At 40.0% G+C, this 11,278-nt stretch overlaps 1 non-coding gene across 1 annotated transcript; it reads right to left on the reverse strand.

Annotated features, from left to right (window-relative positions):
* Window positions 1-372: 372 nt before the first annotated feature.
* Window positions 373-479, reverse strand: LOC141650783 (small nucleolar RNA R71). Its single transcript, XR_012546799.1, has one exon. It is a non-coding gene; the product is annotated as a small nucleolar RNA R71 (small nucleolar RNA).
* Between the last annotated feature and the right edge of the window lie 10,799 nt (window positions 480-11,278).

Genomic DNA, 11,278 nt, shown 5'->3' on the forward strand with positions numbered 1-11,278 from the left:
ATGCCTAAGTTTTCATCACATTCCGTACCCACCGAGGAGAACCTACCCAATGGTACTCCCACACCACAACATCTAACCGGAAACTTTATTGCCAAATCCGCATTTATCCAATTAGTCGAAAGAAGCCAATTTGGGGGGATGCCTAGTGAAGACCCTCATTCTCATATGGAGGCTTTTTGTGACTATTGTGATGCGATTTCTCAAACCGGTGTAACTCAAGACCAAATTCGATGGGTCTTATTTCTTTTTTCTCTAATTGGCACCGCGAAACAATGGTTGAAAAGCCTTGATAAGGCTACTCTCGGAATTGATTCTTGGAAGAAGTTGGCTCTAGCTTTCTACAAAAAGTTCTATCCACCGGAAAAGACTAACATGCTAAGAGCTCAAATTACGGGTTTTAAGCAAAGGGATGAAGAATCTTTGTATGAAGCTTGGGACCGGTTCAAAGGAATTTGTCGCTCATGTCCTCACCATGGACTTAGCGAGTGGTTCTTGGTACAACAATTTTGGAACGGTCTATATGAAGATTCAACGAACATTCTCAAGATGGGATCAAATGTAATGTTCACCGAAGTTGATGACAATCAAACTTGGAACAAATTGAGGAAATGGCGGTCCATAACTCACAATATAGTAGACCTCGCAAGGCTACTAGAGGAGGAAAGCATGAAGTGGACTCCGTTACTCAATTGGGTGCTCAACTTAGTGCTCACATTGACACAATCAATTTGAAGTTTGAAAAAGCTATGGCTAGACTTGAAGAAGCCTCAAAATCACCAAAGCATCATGTTAATGCCATGACGACATCTTCATCAATCCCAAGTGGGATATGTGAGAATTGTGGAACTTTGGGACATGACCAAAGTGAATGTAGGGGAACAAATGAACAAGTGAATGCTTTCCAAGCATACAAGAGTGGTGCCCCTTATTCCAACTATTACAATGAAAACACCAAATTCCATCCAAATCTTTCATACAAAAGCCAAAATGTTCAAAACTCTCAATCAACATACACCCCACCTCCCATGAGAAACCAAAATCAAAGACCCTTTTACAACCAAAACCAAGGTTACCAAAATCAATCTCCATACAATCAACAAAATGACCAAGGTTTTGATGTTCAAAAAGCGGTCCTTCAAATGCAAAAAAATCAACAAGAATTTTTCACTCAAATGCAAAAAGATAGTCAAGCAAAAGAAACCACCATCAACAACATCCTAGCTCACACCAAAATGTTGGAAACCCAATTGACTCAACTAGCATCTTCAAGCTCACAAAGACAAAAGGGGCAATTACCACCTCAAAGTAATCCCCCGAGACATGAAACGGTTAGTGCCATTCACTTGAGAAGTGGTACAAGGTATGAAGCACCGAAGAAGCAAGTTGAGGATGAAGTTGTGGAAGCTAGTGACAAGGAAGAAATTGTGCAAAACTCCAAGGATGGAGAACCATCAAAAGAAGAAATTTCAAAGAAAAATGAAGACAAGGCCAAGGATAAGGAACCCATTGTGATTAGACTTCCTTTTCCAAGTCGTCAAGCAAAGCCCAAATTTGATGACCAACTTGGAAAATTTATGGAAATTGTGAAGAATTTGGAAGTCTCGATTCCTTTCACGGAATTAATCAATCACGTGCCGGCCTATGCAAAATACATGAAAGACATCCTCACAAAGAAGAAGTCGATTCGGAAACTTGAGACTATCGCCTTCACTAAGGTGAGTAGTGCAATACTTCAAGGGAGTTCACCTCCAAAACTCAAGGATCCGGGAAGCTTCTCAATACCGTGTACCATTGGCGACACCACGATCAACAAAGCCTTATGTGATCTAGGGGCTAGTGTGAGTGTTATGCTGTACTCAGTGAGTAAAAGATTGGGGATGAGAGAGCTTAAATGCACCAATATCACACTCCAAATGGCCGATAGATCGACGAAGACACCATTAGGGATATGGGAAGATGTTCCCGTGAGGATTGGGAAATTTTTCATCCCGGTGGACTTTGTCATTGTTGATATGGAAGAAGACTCCAACATTCCAATCATCCTAGGAAGACCTTTCTTACACACCACGGGTGCGGTGATTGATGTGAAACATGGAGAGCTCACTCTAGAAGTAGGAGATGAGAGTATAACTTTTAATGTTGACAAGACTATGAGAGCTCCACGTTTGCATGAACCATGTTTTATGATTGATCATTATAGCCGGAAGGATGATAGGAAGAAGTTGGAACTCCAATGGAAGAAGAAAATTGAAGATGCTCCATTCAAAGAGCAAGTGAATTGTAACAAAGAGAGCTTGCAAAGCTCATCAAAGTCAAGCAAAGAAGAAGAAGATGGCCTCATTGGCCAAGACAAGAAATTGGGAGAGTTGTCTCTATCAACTCAAGAGATCTTTAGTGATCAAGTGGATGAAGTTTGTGGTCTTTGGGACGACGAGTTTGAAGGGATTTTTAATCCCTATATTGGCAATGCTATCGATCAAGACCGACAACAAGGGCAAAGATCTATTGAAGATCTTTATCACGATAATGAACAAGCTTTTGATTATTTCTTCAAGGTGTTGAGCAACATCAACAACACCTTGGCCATGCCCCCATGACATCTCACTAAGGATGTGAGTTTGGTGGAGTCCTCCCTAAACCACCATTTGTAAATATTTCTAACTCCCTAACTCGCATTTCAATTCTTGTATTGCATTTTTGTTATCTTTGGATTTTTATACTTTGATCAAGATAATTATCATGTTTGAGAGAAGTGAGGGAGGGACTAATGATTTCAATTGATGTGTAGTGCTTTAGCTTAGTGTGGGGATAGCAATTGCCTAGGCTATTCATGCCTTAGTAGTGCCCCCACAATGAAGAACACGAGATTTTGAAGAATGGAAAAATGACAAGGGATATGCAAAGTACACGGATGGAACTGAATCCGGGTAAAAGGGGTAGAATCCGAGCGGTTTCAAGAGGATCCGCCCGTCTTCAGGCAATCCGGGCATATTGGGCAGAAGACGCCCGTCCTTCTGGGCTGAATTTTTGAAATTTTTGGACTGTTAGCAAATCCGGGCATCCTGCAAGAGAATCCGCCCGTCTTCAGAAAGACGCCCGTCCTGAAAGGAAAGACGCCCGCCTTTTTGGCTGAGAAAAACAAGAAAAATCCCTGGAAAGGAATCCGCCCGTCTTCACTGAAAGATGCCCGTCCCGCATTTACAAATCCGAGCGTCTTTGCTGAAAGACGCCCGTCTTTAGGCGAGAATTTCCCAACCCAGAACAGGCAGAATCCGGCCGTCCCGAAGGAAATCCGCCCGTCTCCCCCCTGCATTTCAAACTTTTCGGGTCTTTTATAAACCCCTTCTCACTTTCATTTCTTCATTTCTTCATTCAAAACACTACCCATAAACCCTATAACTCCAAAACCCTCATCCTCTCCATCACAAAAACAAGATTTCCTCACCAACATTCACCAAAATCAAATCAAAACATCCTTTTAACAACAAACAATCACTCCTCTTTCAACAAAAATCAAACCAAGCACCAAAATCTTCAACCTTTGAGTCGATTTTTGAATTCATAAAGGCAAAGCCTTTCATCTTTAAATCGATTTGGGTACACTTGAAAATTGAAGATTTTCGCTCTTTTCTTGGTTTATTCATCAATGGCAAGGACAAAGGGAGCAACAAAAGCAACAAAGGCAAATGCACCAAAGGCAAAGGCACTCTCATCAAGACAAAAGAGTCTTCAAGCAAAGAAAGCATTGGCTATGGTGGTAGCTAGCTCAAACTTGGAAGTGCAACAAGAACAACCTCCCTTGGAAGCAACAACATCTACTACTCCGGAAATTGCTCAACTTTCGAACTATCCGGAGGTAATTTTCATTTCCAAATCCCATAGGGACACTTTTGCCAAGTATGCTAGAAAAGCATTCCTATCCACCAAGTTTATTTGTGAAGATGCCTTAGATAAGTTGGGTGTCCTTGAGCAAACTAGAGCCTTCTTTAAAGCCATGGGGTTGGAAGAATTGTTTAAAACAAAAGAATTGACATACCCCTCCCTAACCTTAGAATTCTTGAGTTCTTTGAAAGTTAACAAGGTAGAGACTATGGAAAACATCGAGTTCCGCCTAGCTAATGTTAGTAGGCGCATCTCCTTTGAGGAAATGAGTAAAGCTTTGGGTCTTAGTGATTCACCGAGTTATTTCAAGAATGTTGGCAAGTATGACCCCGCTCCTCTTTGGGAGGCGATTTCCGGAAGGAAATTTGAGAACTACCATGCTAGTCGCGCTCTATTAGTCCACCATCCGGGCATTAGAGTGTGGCACAAGGTCATAGGGAATACCATCATTGCAAGAAAAGACACCAACCACTTTACCAAACTCGATTTTGTTCTTCTTGAGTCGGCCTTGAACATTGGAAGGGAATTCACCAAGCCTTTCAACTCTCTAAGGCTTTTGGTGGATAGATGGCTAAATGTTGATTGTGGGAAGCAAGGCACTACCATTATTGTGAATGGAGGTCTAGTCACTATTTTGGCTAAGTACTTTGATCCAAACTTCAACAAGGATAGCAAGTATGTGGCGAAGAAGGGTGGTCATCTCATTGATATTGATACTATGATAAACAAGTACAAGTGGGTCTCTCATAACCCTCTTGACACCAAGTATGGATGGCTCACTAGTGAGGCTAGATCTTTTACTTTGCCTTCGAAGATTTGTCGTTTAAGTGTCCACCGGACCAACTATCTCCTTCCCCTTTCAAAAGAGGCCGAATATATCATCCGACAACAAAAGGGTGAAATTGAAATGCCCTCCTCTTCCATTGTCACACCACCCTATCCTTTCAAGTACCAAGAGTTCAAACCCGAAGGTGTTGAAGCAAACAAGGATTATATGACTCTTCTTATGCAAGAGATGCACAAGCAAGCCTTCAAGGACCGGGAAGATGCTTACTTAGCCCAATATCCACCCCTCCTTCACTTAGCTAGGCAAGGACTACTTGATCCTTCATGTCCTTTGCCTAGTTGGGCGGATAGGGAAGTCTTCTTTCCGAGTGCATCTAGGGGTGAGATTCCGGGTGACAATGAGTTTGTCGGTGATGAGGTTGTTAATGATAACATTGATGAAGAGGCTAGTGATGAAGAATAAGAGGATGATGAAGAAAGCAAGCAAGGAAGTGAAGAGGGAAGTGGTGATGATTCCACTTCTAGTGAGGAAGATGATGATAGTGATGATATGGTGGAAGATTAGCAAGCTTGGAGGCTCCTACCCTCTTGAGGTTTGCTTACTTCTTTCTTTGTTTTATTTATTTATCTTGATCATTGTTGGAGTAGTCCTAGCAACATAGAGGACTAACACCTCGGCCCCATTGAGGTGTTCTTATTGTTCTCACCTTTTGAAAATCCAAAATGACAAATTTAGTTTCATGCATTGCATTTGTGTGCATGAACTACACCCAACCTTAGGACATTAGAAATAATGTCTAACTCGGTTTGGGGAAGTACATGCATACACAACGGGAGGTAATCTAAATTATCCTCTCCGTCATAAACAAAAAAACCATGCATCATGTAGTGTAGATTAGTGTAGCTTGCATTTAGTGTAGAAATCATGCATCATGTTTGCATAATTTCCCATCATTTTGGCCATTGAGGACAATGCCCATATTAGTGTGGGGATGGGGAATTCTAACTTAACTTTTATTCAAAAAAACCATAAAAATTTGAAAATTGAAAAACCAAAAACAAGTTCATTTCCTTTGTAGTGTAGTCATGTATATATTATTGTATATATTGTGTTTGTTTTATCCTTGTTCACATTGATTGACTACGCCACATCCGAGACATGAAGATATTGAAGACCGCATGGTATGATCTTTCCAATCTCCTTTTTCCTCTCTATGTTAATGACTATGTGGCTTTATTTTGATTGATGCGGTATAACAATGTGAACTTAGGATTTGCATTTAGTTTATATGTCATATTAGTTGGTAGAATCACTTGCATTAGGATGTTTATATGCTAGTTGCATCATGGCATGTAGTTGCATGTTAGAAAAATTTTGCGAAACCGTCTACTTGGGAAACTTGACAAGTGTATATAGGCCCTAGTAGATGCTTTTTGTTCTTAAGACTTTGCTTGTTAGAATGCTTGTAAAACACCCTAGGATGTGTCATGCTAGTATCCTTTGACCCATGGATTAAGGCCTAGTCAAGAGTACCTTGTGGTGTGATAACTCCTTAGCTACCGTTTATTCTAAGGTGACCCTTGAAACCATGCATCCATCCATCCATCATCCATGTTCTACCACATTTTTGTCATCAAAGGGAATGGGAACAAAAAGAAATCAATTTGAGTTCAATGAAATGAAAAGTGAAAGAAAGTTTGCAAAAATGCATCAAATGAAAAGAGGAGCAAAAATAGAACTCCTAAAGCTTCAAATATAAGCCACCCTCACTACATATGGGGTGACTTTGAAAATGTTCAAAAGAAAATGCAAAGAAAAGTTGAAAGTTGTCAAGTATTGAAATGCCAAAAATCAAAAGAAATGGCAAGAAAGTGTTCTCAAATGTTATATGCCACAAGAAATTGGGGGAAAAACAAAAATGAAAGCAAACTCCCAAAGTGAAACTCAAATTCTATCGATCCCTTTATCCATCGTATCCATTTTTGTGCATGGTAGAGAGGGGACGACCCTTCTTCTTGTCTAGGCAAGAGGGGGAATTCCGCGATCCTCCAGTGTTTCTAACACCATAGGGAGTCTACTCTTGACAAAACATTTAACGATTGAGGACAAAGGTACCCTAGCTTGACACAACTTGGAGGTGATTTATTGGTATCCTTCTAGGCTTAGTAGTTTGAAGAAATTGCATCTATGAAGGAGTGTGTACCCTTGAATTGCTTCCCTTGTAGAAAATTTCCGCCACTTAGATGAGGAAAGTGGCTATTCTTTTGTAGATGCATCCATTATTTGATTTTGTGTGCTTAATGTTTGGATGTGTCGCCATTTTGGCAAGACCCACCTTGCCTTGCAAGAAGGCATCCTACCTCATGGTTGTCTTGTTGTGAGTTGAAGGGGCGGAGTGAGACCCACTAATTGTCTCATATCGGCTATGTTATTAGGTTAGTATTGGTCCTAGTCTTTGTCACCTCTTTACTCGGGACGAGCAAAGGTTCGGTTTGGGGATATTTGATGTGACCATAATTAGAGCATATTTAGTCCCCGAATTAGCCTTGTTCCCATGCTTTTTAGTGCATATTTGGGTCATTTATTGTCTTTAGTTCTTTGTTTTGCATATTCTTTGAGGTTTTGTGTCCTTGGTAGGAAAGGAGTGCAAACCTTGCATTTTCATGGCAAAATGAGACTAAATTGATTGAATTCAATGACCAAGCATCAAGGAGAGACAAGATTAGAAGACCTTTGTACATATTATAGTAAATGGGCAATGATGAGGAAAGATCCTTGCATCCCCAAGGAAATCCCCACGGATTTTATGAAGAAAAGGGAAGAAAAGAAGAAGAAACAAGAGCGAGCAAAGAATCCGTGCGGATTGTCACGAAGACGCCCGTCCCCAAAGCACCACAATCCGTGCGTCTTCCTTACAAAGACGCCGGCGGCAGAAGAGGAAGACGCCCGTCTTCTCCCAAAGACGCCCGGGCCCAGACTCACGAATCCGCCCGTCCCGTGCCTAAGACGCACGGATTCCAAGGCAGCACAAATTCGTTTCTTCAAGCTTCAAAGAAAGATGCCCATCCTTCTAAAAATACCGGCGTTTCCTTAAGTAGGGACTTAATCGTCATTTAAGCCCTTAGTTAACCCTAATGCATCCACCTAATTTCCACTATAAATACCCCATTAGTCTAATTAGAAGAGCATGTTCTTCTTAGCAATCTTTAGTGTAGTTAATATTAATCAAATCTCTCTTTAGTTTTGTAATCAACAATTAATCAAGTTCTAATACAAGTTTTATTTCCTTAATCTCTCTTTTCTTCATCCTTTATTTTTGGTAATTGAAGATTATTTGGGTTATTATTGGGAGATTGACAACCTCTCAATCAAGCATCAAGTACTTCTTTTATTCCGTGCTTTATTATTGGAATCATTAGTAGGTATAATTCTCTTAATCCCTTTTTAATTATTGTTAATTACTTTCATTTATTCATCATGTTTCACTTTGTTGGTATGATTGACAACCTTGCTAGCATGTTCAACATGATAATGAGTGAGTAGTCACCTAGCTAGGGTTAATGGGTTATTAGGGGAAACCAACATGGGGAATGATTCATGCTTAAATTAATATGCTTTCATGGTTTATTTGCTTGCTTGTTTTGATCTCAACTCATGCACATGTTATGTTTGATGAAATGCGAGCCTATGAATCCTTGCATTTTTTACCCATCACCTATCTTTTCAATGAGACTTGTAAGACATAAACCAACTCGAGTCTCATTAGACCATGCATGTTGTTGAGTAGGAAAGACTAAGTCGACTTGTAGGTGTTGTACAATCTAATCGATTCGGCTCCGGGACCCAAACTTTCCTAGGATTGTAAGATATAACCCAACTCAATCCATCACAACAATAATTGCTTGCTTATAATTTGAGAACATGTTTGTATGATCAATTCCCATGAATCCCCTATGACCCCATGACACCCTAGTGCTTTTTATCAATTGTTTACAACCCTTTCAATTCATCTTGCTTGTTTACTTTCATTGCTATTTAGTTTAGTGATCTTCTATTCAACCCAAATTGTGACACCCCTAAGACACCACTAGTTGCAATAGAAATCTCATCTCAATTCCCGTCCCTTGGGATCCGACCTTTACTTGCCTCTTTACTAATTGTAGAGTTGTTTTTGAAGTTATAAATTGTGTTTTGGTCTAGGTGCTTCCAACGACAATTGTTCCGAAAGATAGAATATAGTTCCGACCGACCAATCCCCAACATGATCCTTGCGGATTGTTAAAGAGCTAAACAAGAGAACTACTCTGCCAGGATCCGAGCGGATTTATCCCAGGACGAGCGGGCTGGAGAGCTATGATCCGAGCATCTCCTCCCTTATCCGAGCGGATCTCAAGACAGAACAGCCCGTGCCTCAGCACGAGACGAGCAGATCGTGGCAGGACTAGTAAGAAGGATCCGCGCATGTCCCTCGGGAGTAGCATTTCCTCAAGTTTATCTTAGGGTCTTAATAGTCATTTAATCCCTTAGTAACCCTAATCCTTGTGCCTAATCTTTAGTATAAATACCCCTTTGTACTACCTAGATTAGCATCAACTCTTAATACTCTCTTAATCAATTCTTATGCTCTCTTAATCTCATCTTAAATTAGTCTTAATTTAGTTGTAATACATTTCTCAATATTAATAACATCTTAATCTTTCCTTAATTTCTCTATTGTTCTTCCTTTTGTTTGGGTAATTAGAAGATTATTTAGGTTTATTTGGAGGATTGATAACCTTTCGTCAATCATCAAGTACTTCTATTATTCTTTGCTTTATTATTGGAATCATCTTCATAGGTATAATTCCTCTTTACCCTTGCTTAATTATTGTTAATCACTTTACTTTATTCATCATGTTTTGCTTTGTTAGTATGATTGACAACCTTATTAGCATGTTAAACTTGATCATGAGTGAGTAGTTCTTTAGCTAGGGTTAATGGGGAATTAGGGGAAACAAACATGGGGATTGATCTATGCTTAATCTAATATGTTCTCTTAATTAGTTTGCTTGCTTGTTGTGATTTCAACCTATGCACATGTTATGTTTGATGAAATGCGAGCCTATGAATCCTTGCATTTTTTTTACCATCCCTTATCTTTTCAATGAGGCTTGTAAGATATAAACCAACTCGAGCCTCATTAGACCATGCATAGAGTTGAATAGGAAGGATTAAGTCGACTTGTAGGTGTTGTACAGTCTAGACGACTCGGCTCCGGGACCCAAACCTTCTTAGGGATTGTAAGATATACACTAACTCGATCCTATCACAACAATAAGTGCTTGCATCTAATTGAGAACATGTTTGTATGATCTACTCCCATGAATCCCCTATGAACCCATGACACCCTAGTGCTTTTAATCATTTGTTTACAAATTCCTTTTAATTGCTTTGCTTTGTTTTCATCAATTTACTTTTATTTTGTTGATTAGTTTAGATTACACATCACCTCAACCCAAATTGTGACACCCTAAGACATATCTATTTACAATTGAGAATCCTACATCAATACCCGTCCCTTGGGATCCGACCTTTACTTACCTCTTTACTAAGAGTAGTTTGTGAAGTTATAAATATTGTTTTGGTTGGTAGCTTTTGACGACGAGTTTGAAACCGGAACAATAGATTATCAAGGTCCCTTTATATCATCTCAAGGCAACAAATACATTCTAGTTGCCGTTGATTACGTGTCCAAGTGGGTAGAAGCAATTGCTACCCGAACCGATGATGCAAAGACGGTGACCAAGCTCTTGAAGAAAGTAATATTCCCAAGATTTGGAGTTCCTAGAGCAATCATTAGTGATGGTGGATCACATTTCCATGAAAAGAAGCTTGCATCTCTCTTAACAAAGTATGGTGTTCAACATAGAACCGGCTTGGGATACCATCCTCAAACAAGCGGTCAAGTTGAAGTTTCAAATAGAGAGATCAAATAAATCCTTGAGAAGGTTGTTAACAAGACTCGTAAGGATTGGAGCATGAAGCTTGATGACTCCCTTTGGGCTTATAGGACGGCTTATAAGACACCCATAAGAACTTCGCCTTATAAACTAGTCTATGGAAAGGCTTGTCACTTACCACTTGAATTGGAATACAAACCCATTTGGGCCATCAAAACACTCAATCTTGATCTCAAACTAAGTGGTAAGAAGAGGATCTTGCAAATTGAAGAATTGGAGGAATTCCGGCTTCACTCTTATGAAAATGCAAGGATCTATAAAGAACGAACCAAATTGCTCCATGATAGGAGAATCAAACAAAAGGCCTTACACAAGGGAGACAAAGTCCTTCTATTCAACTCTCGATATCAGCTCTTCCCCGGAAAGTTGAACTCACGATGGACGGGTCCCTTTGTGATCACAAATGTTGGAAATTATGGAGACTTTGAGATAATGTCGGAAGATGGGAATCGATTCAAAGTCAATGGCCAACGTATCAAGCCTTACTATGAAGGAGCTTTTGTAGGAGAGGTTGAGGTGACTCGCGTTGAGCCCCTCCCACCGTGATCTAGCATTAAAATAGAGGAGAGTTTGGTGGAGTCCTCCCTAAACCACCACTTGTAAATATACT

This window comes from Silene latifolia, chromosome 3 (genome assembly GCF_048544455.1).
Source record: "Silene latifolia isolate original U9 population chromosome 3, ASM4854445v1, whole genome shotgun sequence".
In the NCBI taxonomy this organism is placed as follows: Eukaryota; Viridiplantae; Streptophyta; class Magnoliopsida; order Caryophyllales; family Caryophyllaceae; genus Silene; species Silene latifolia.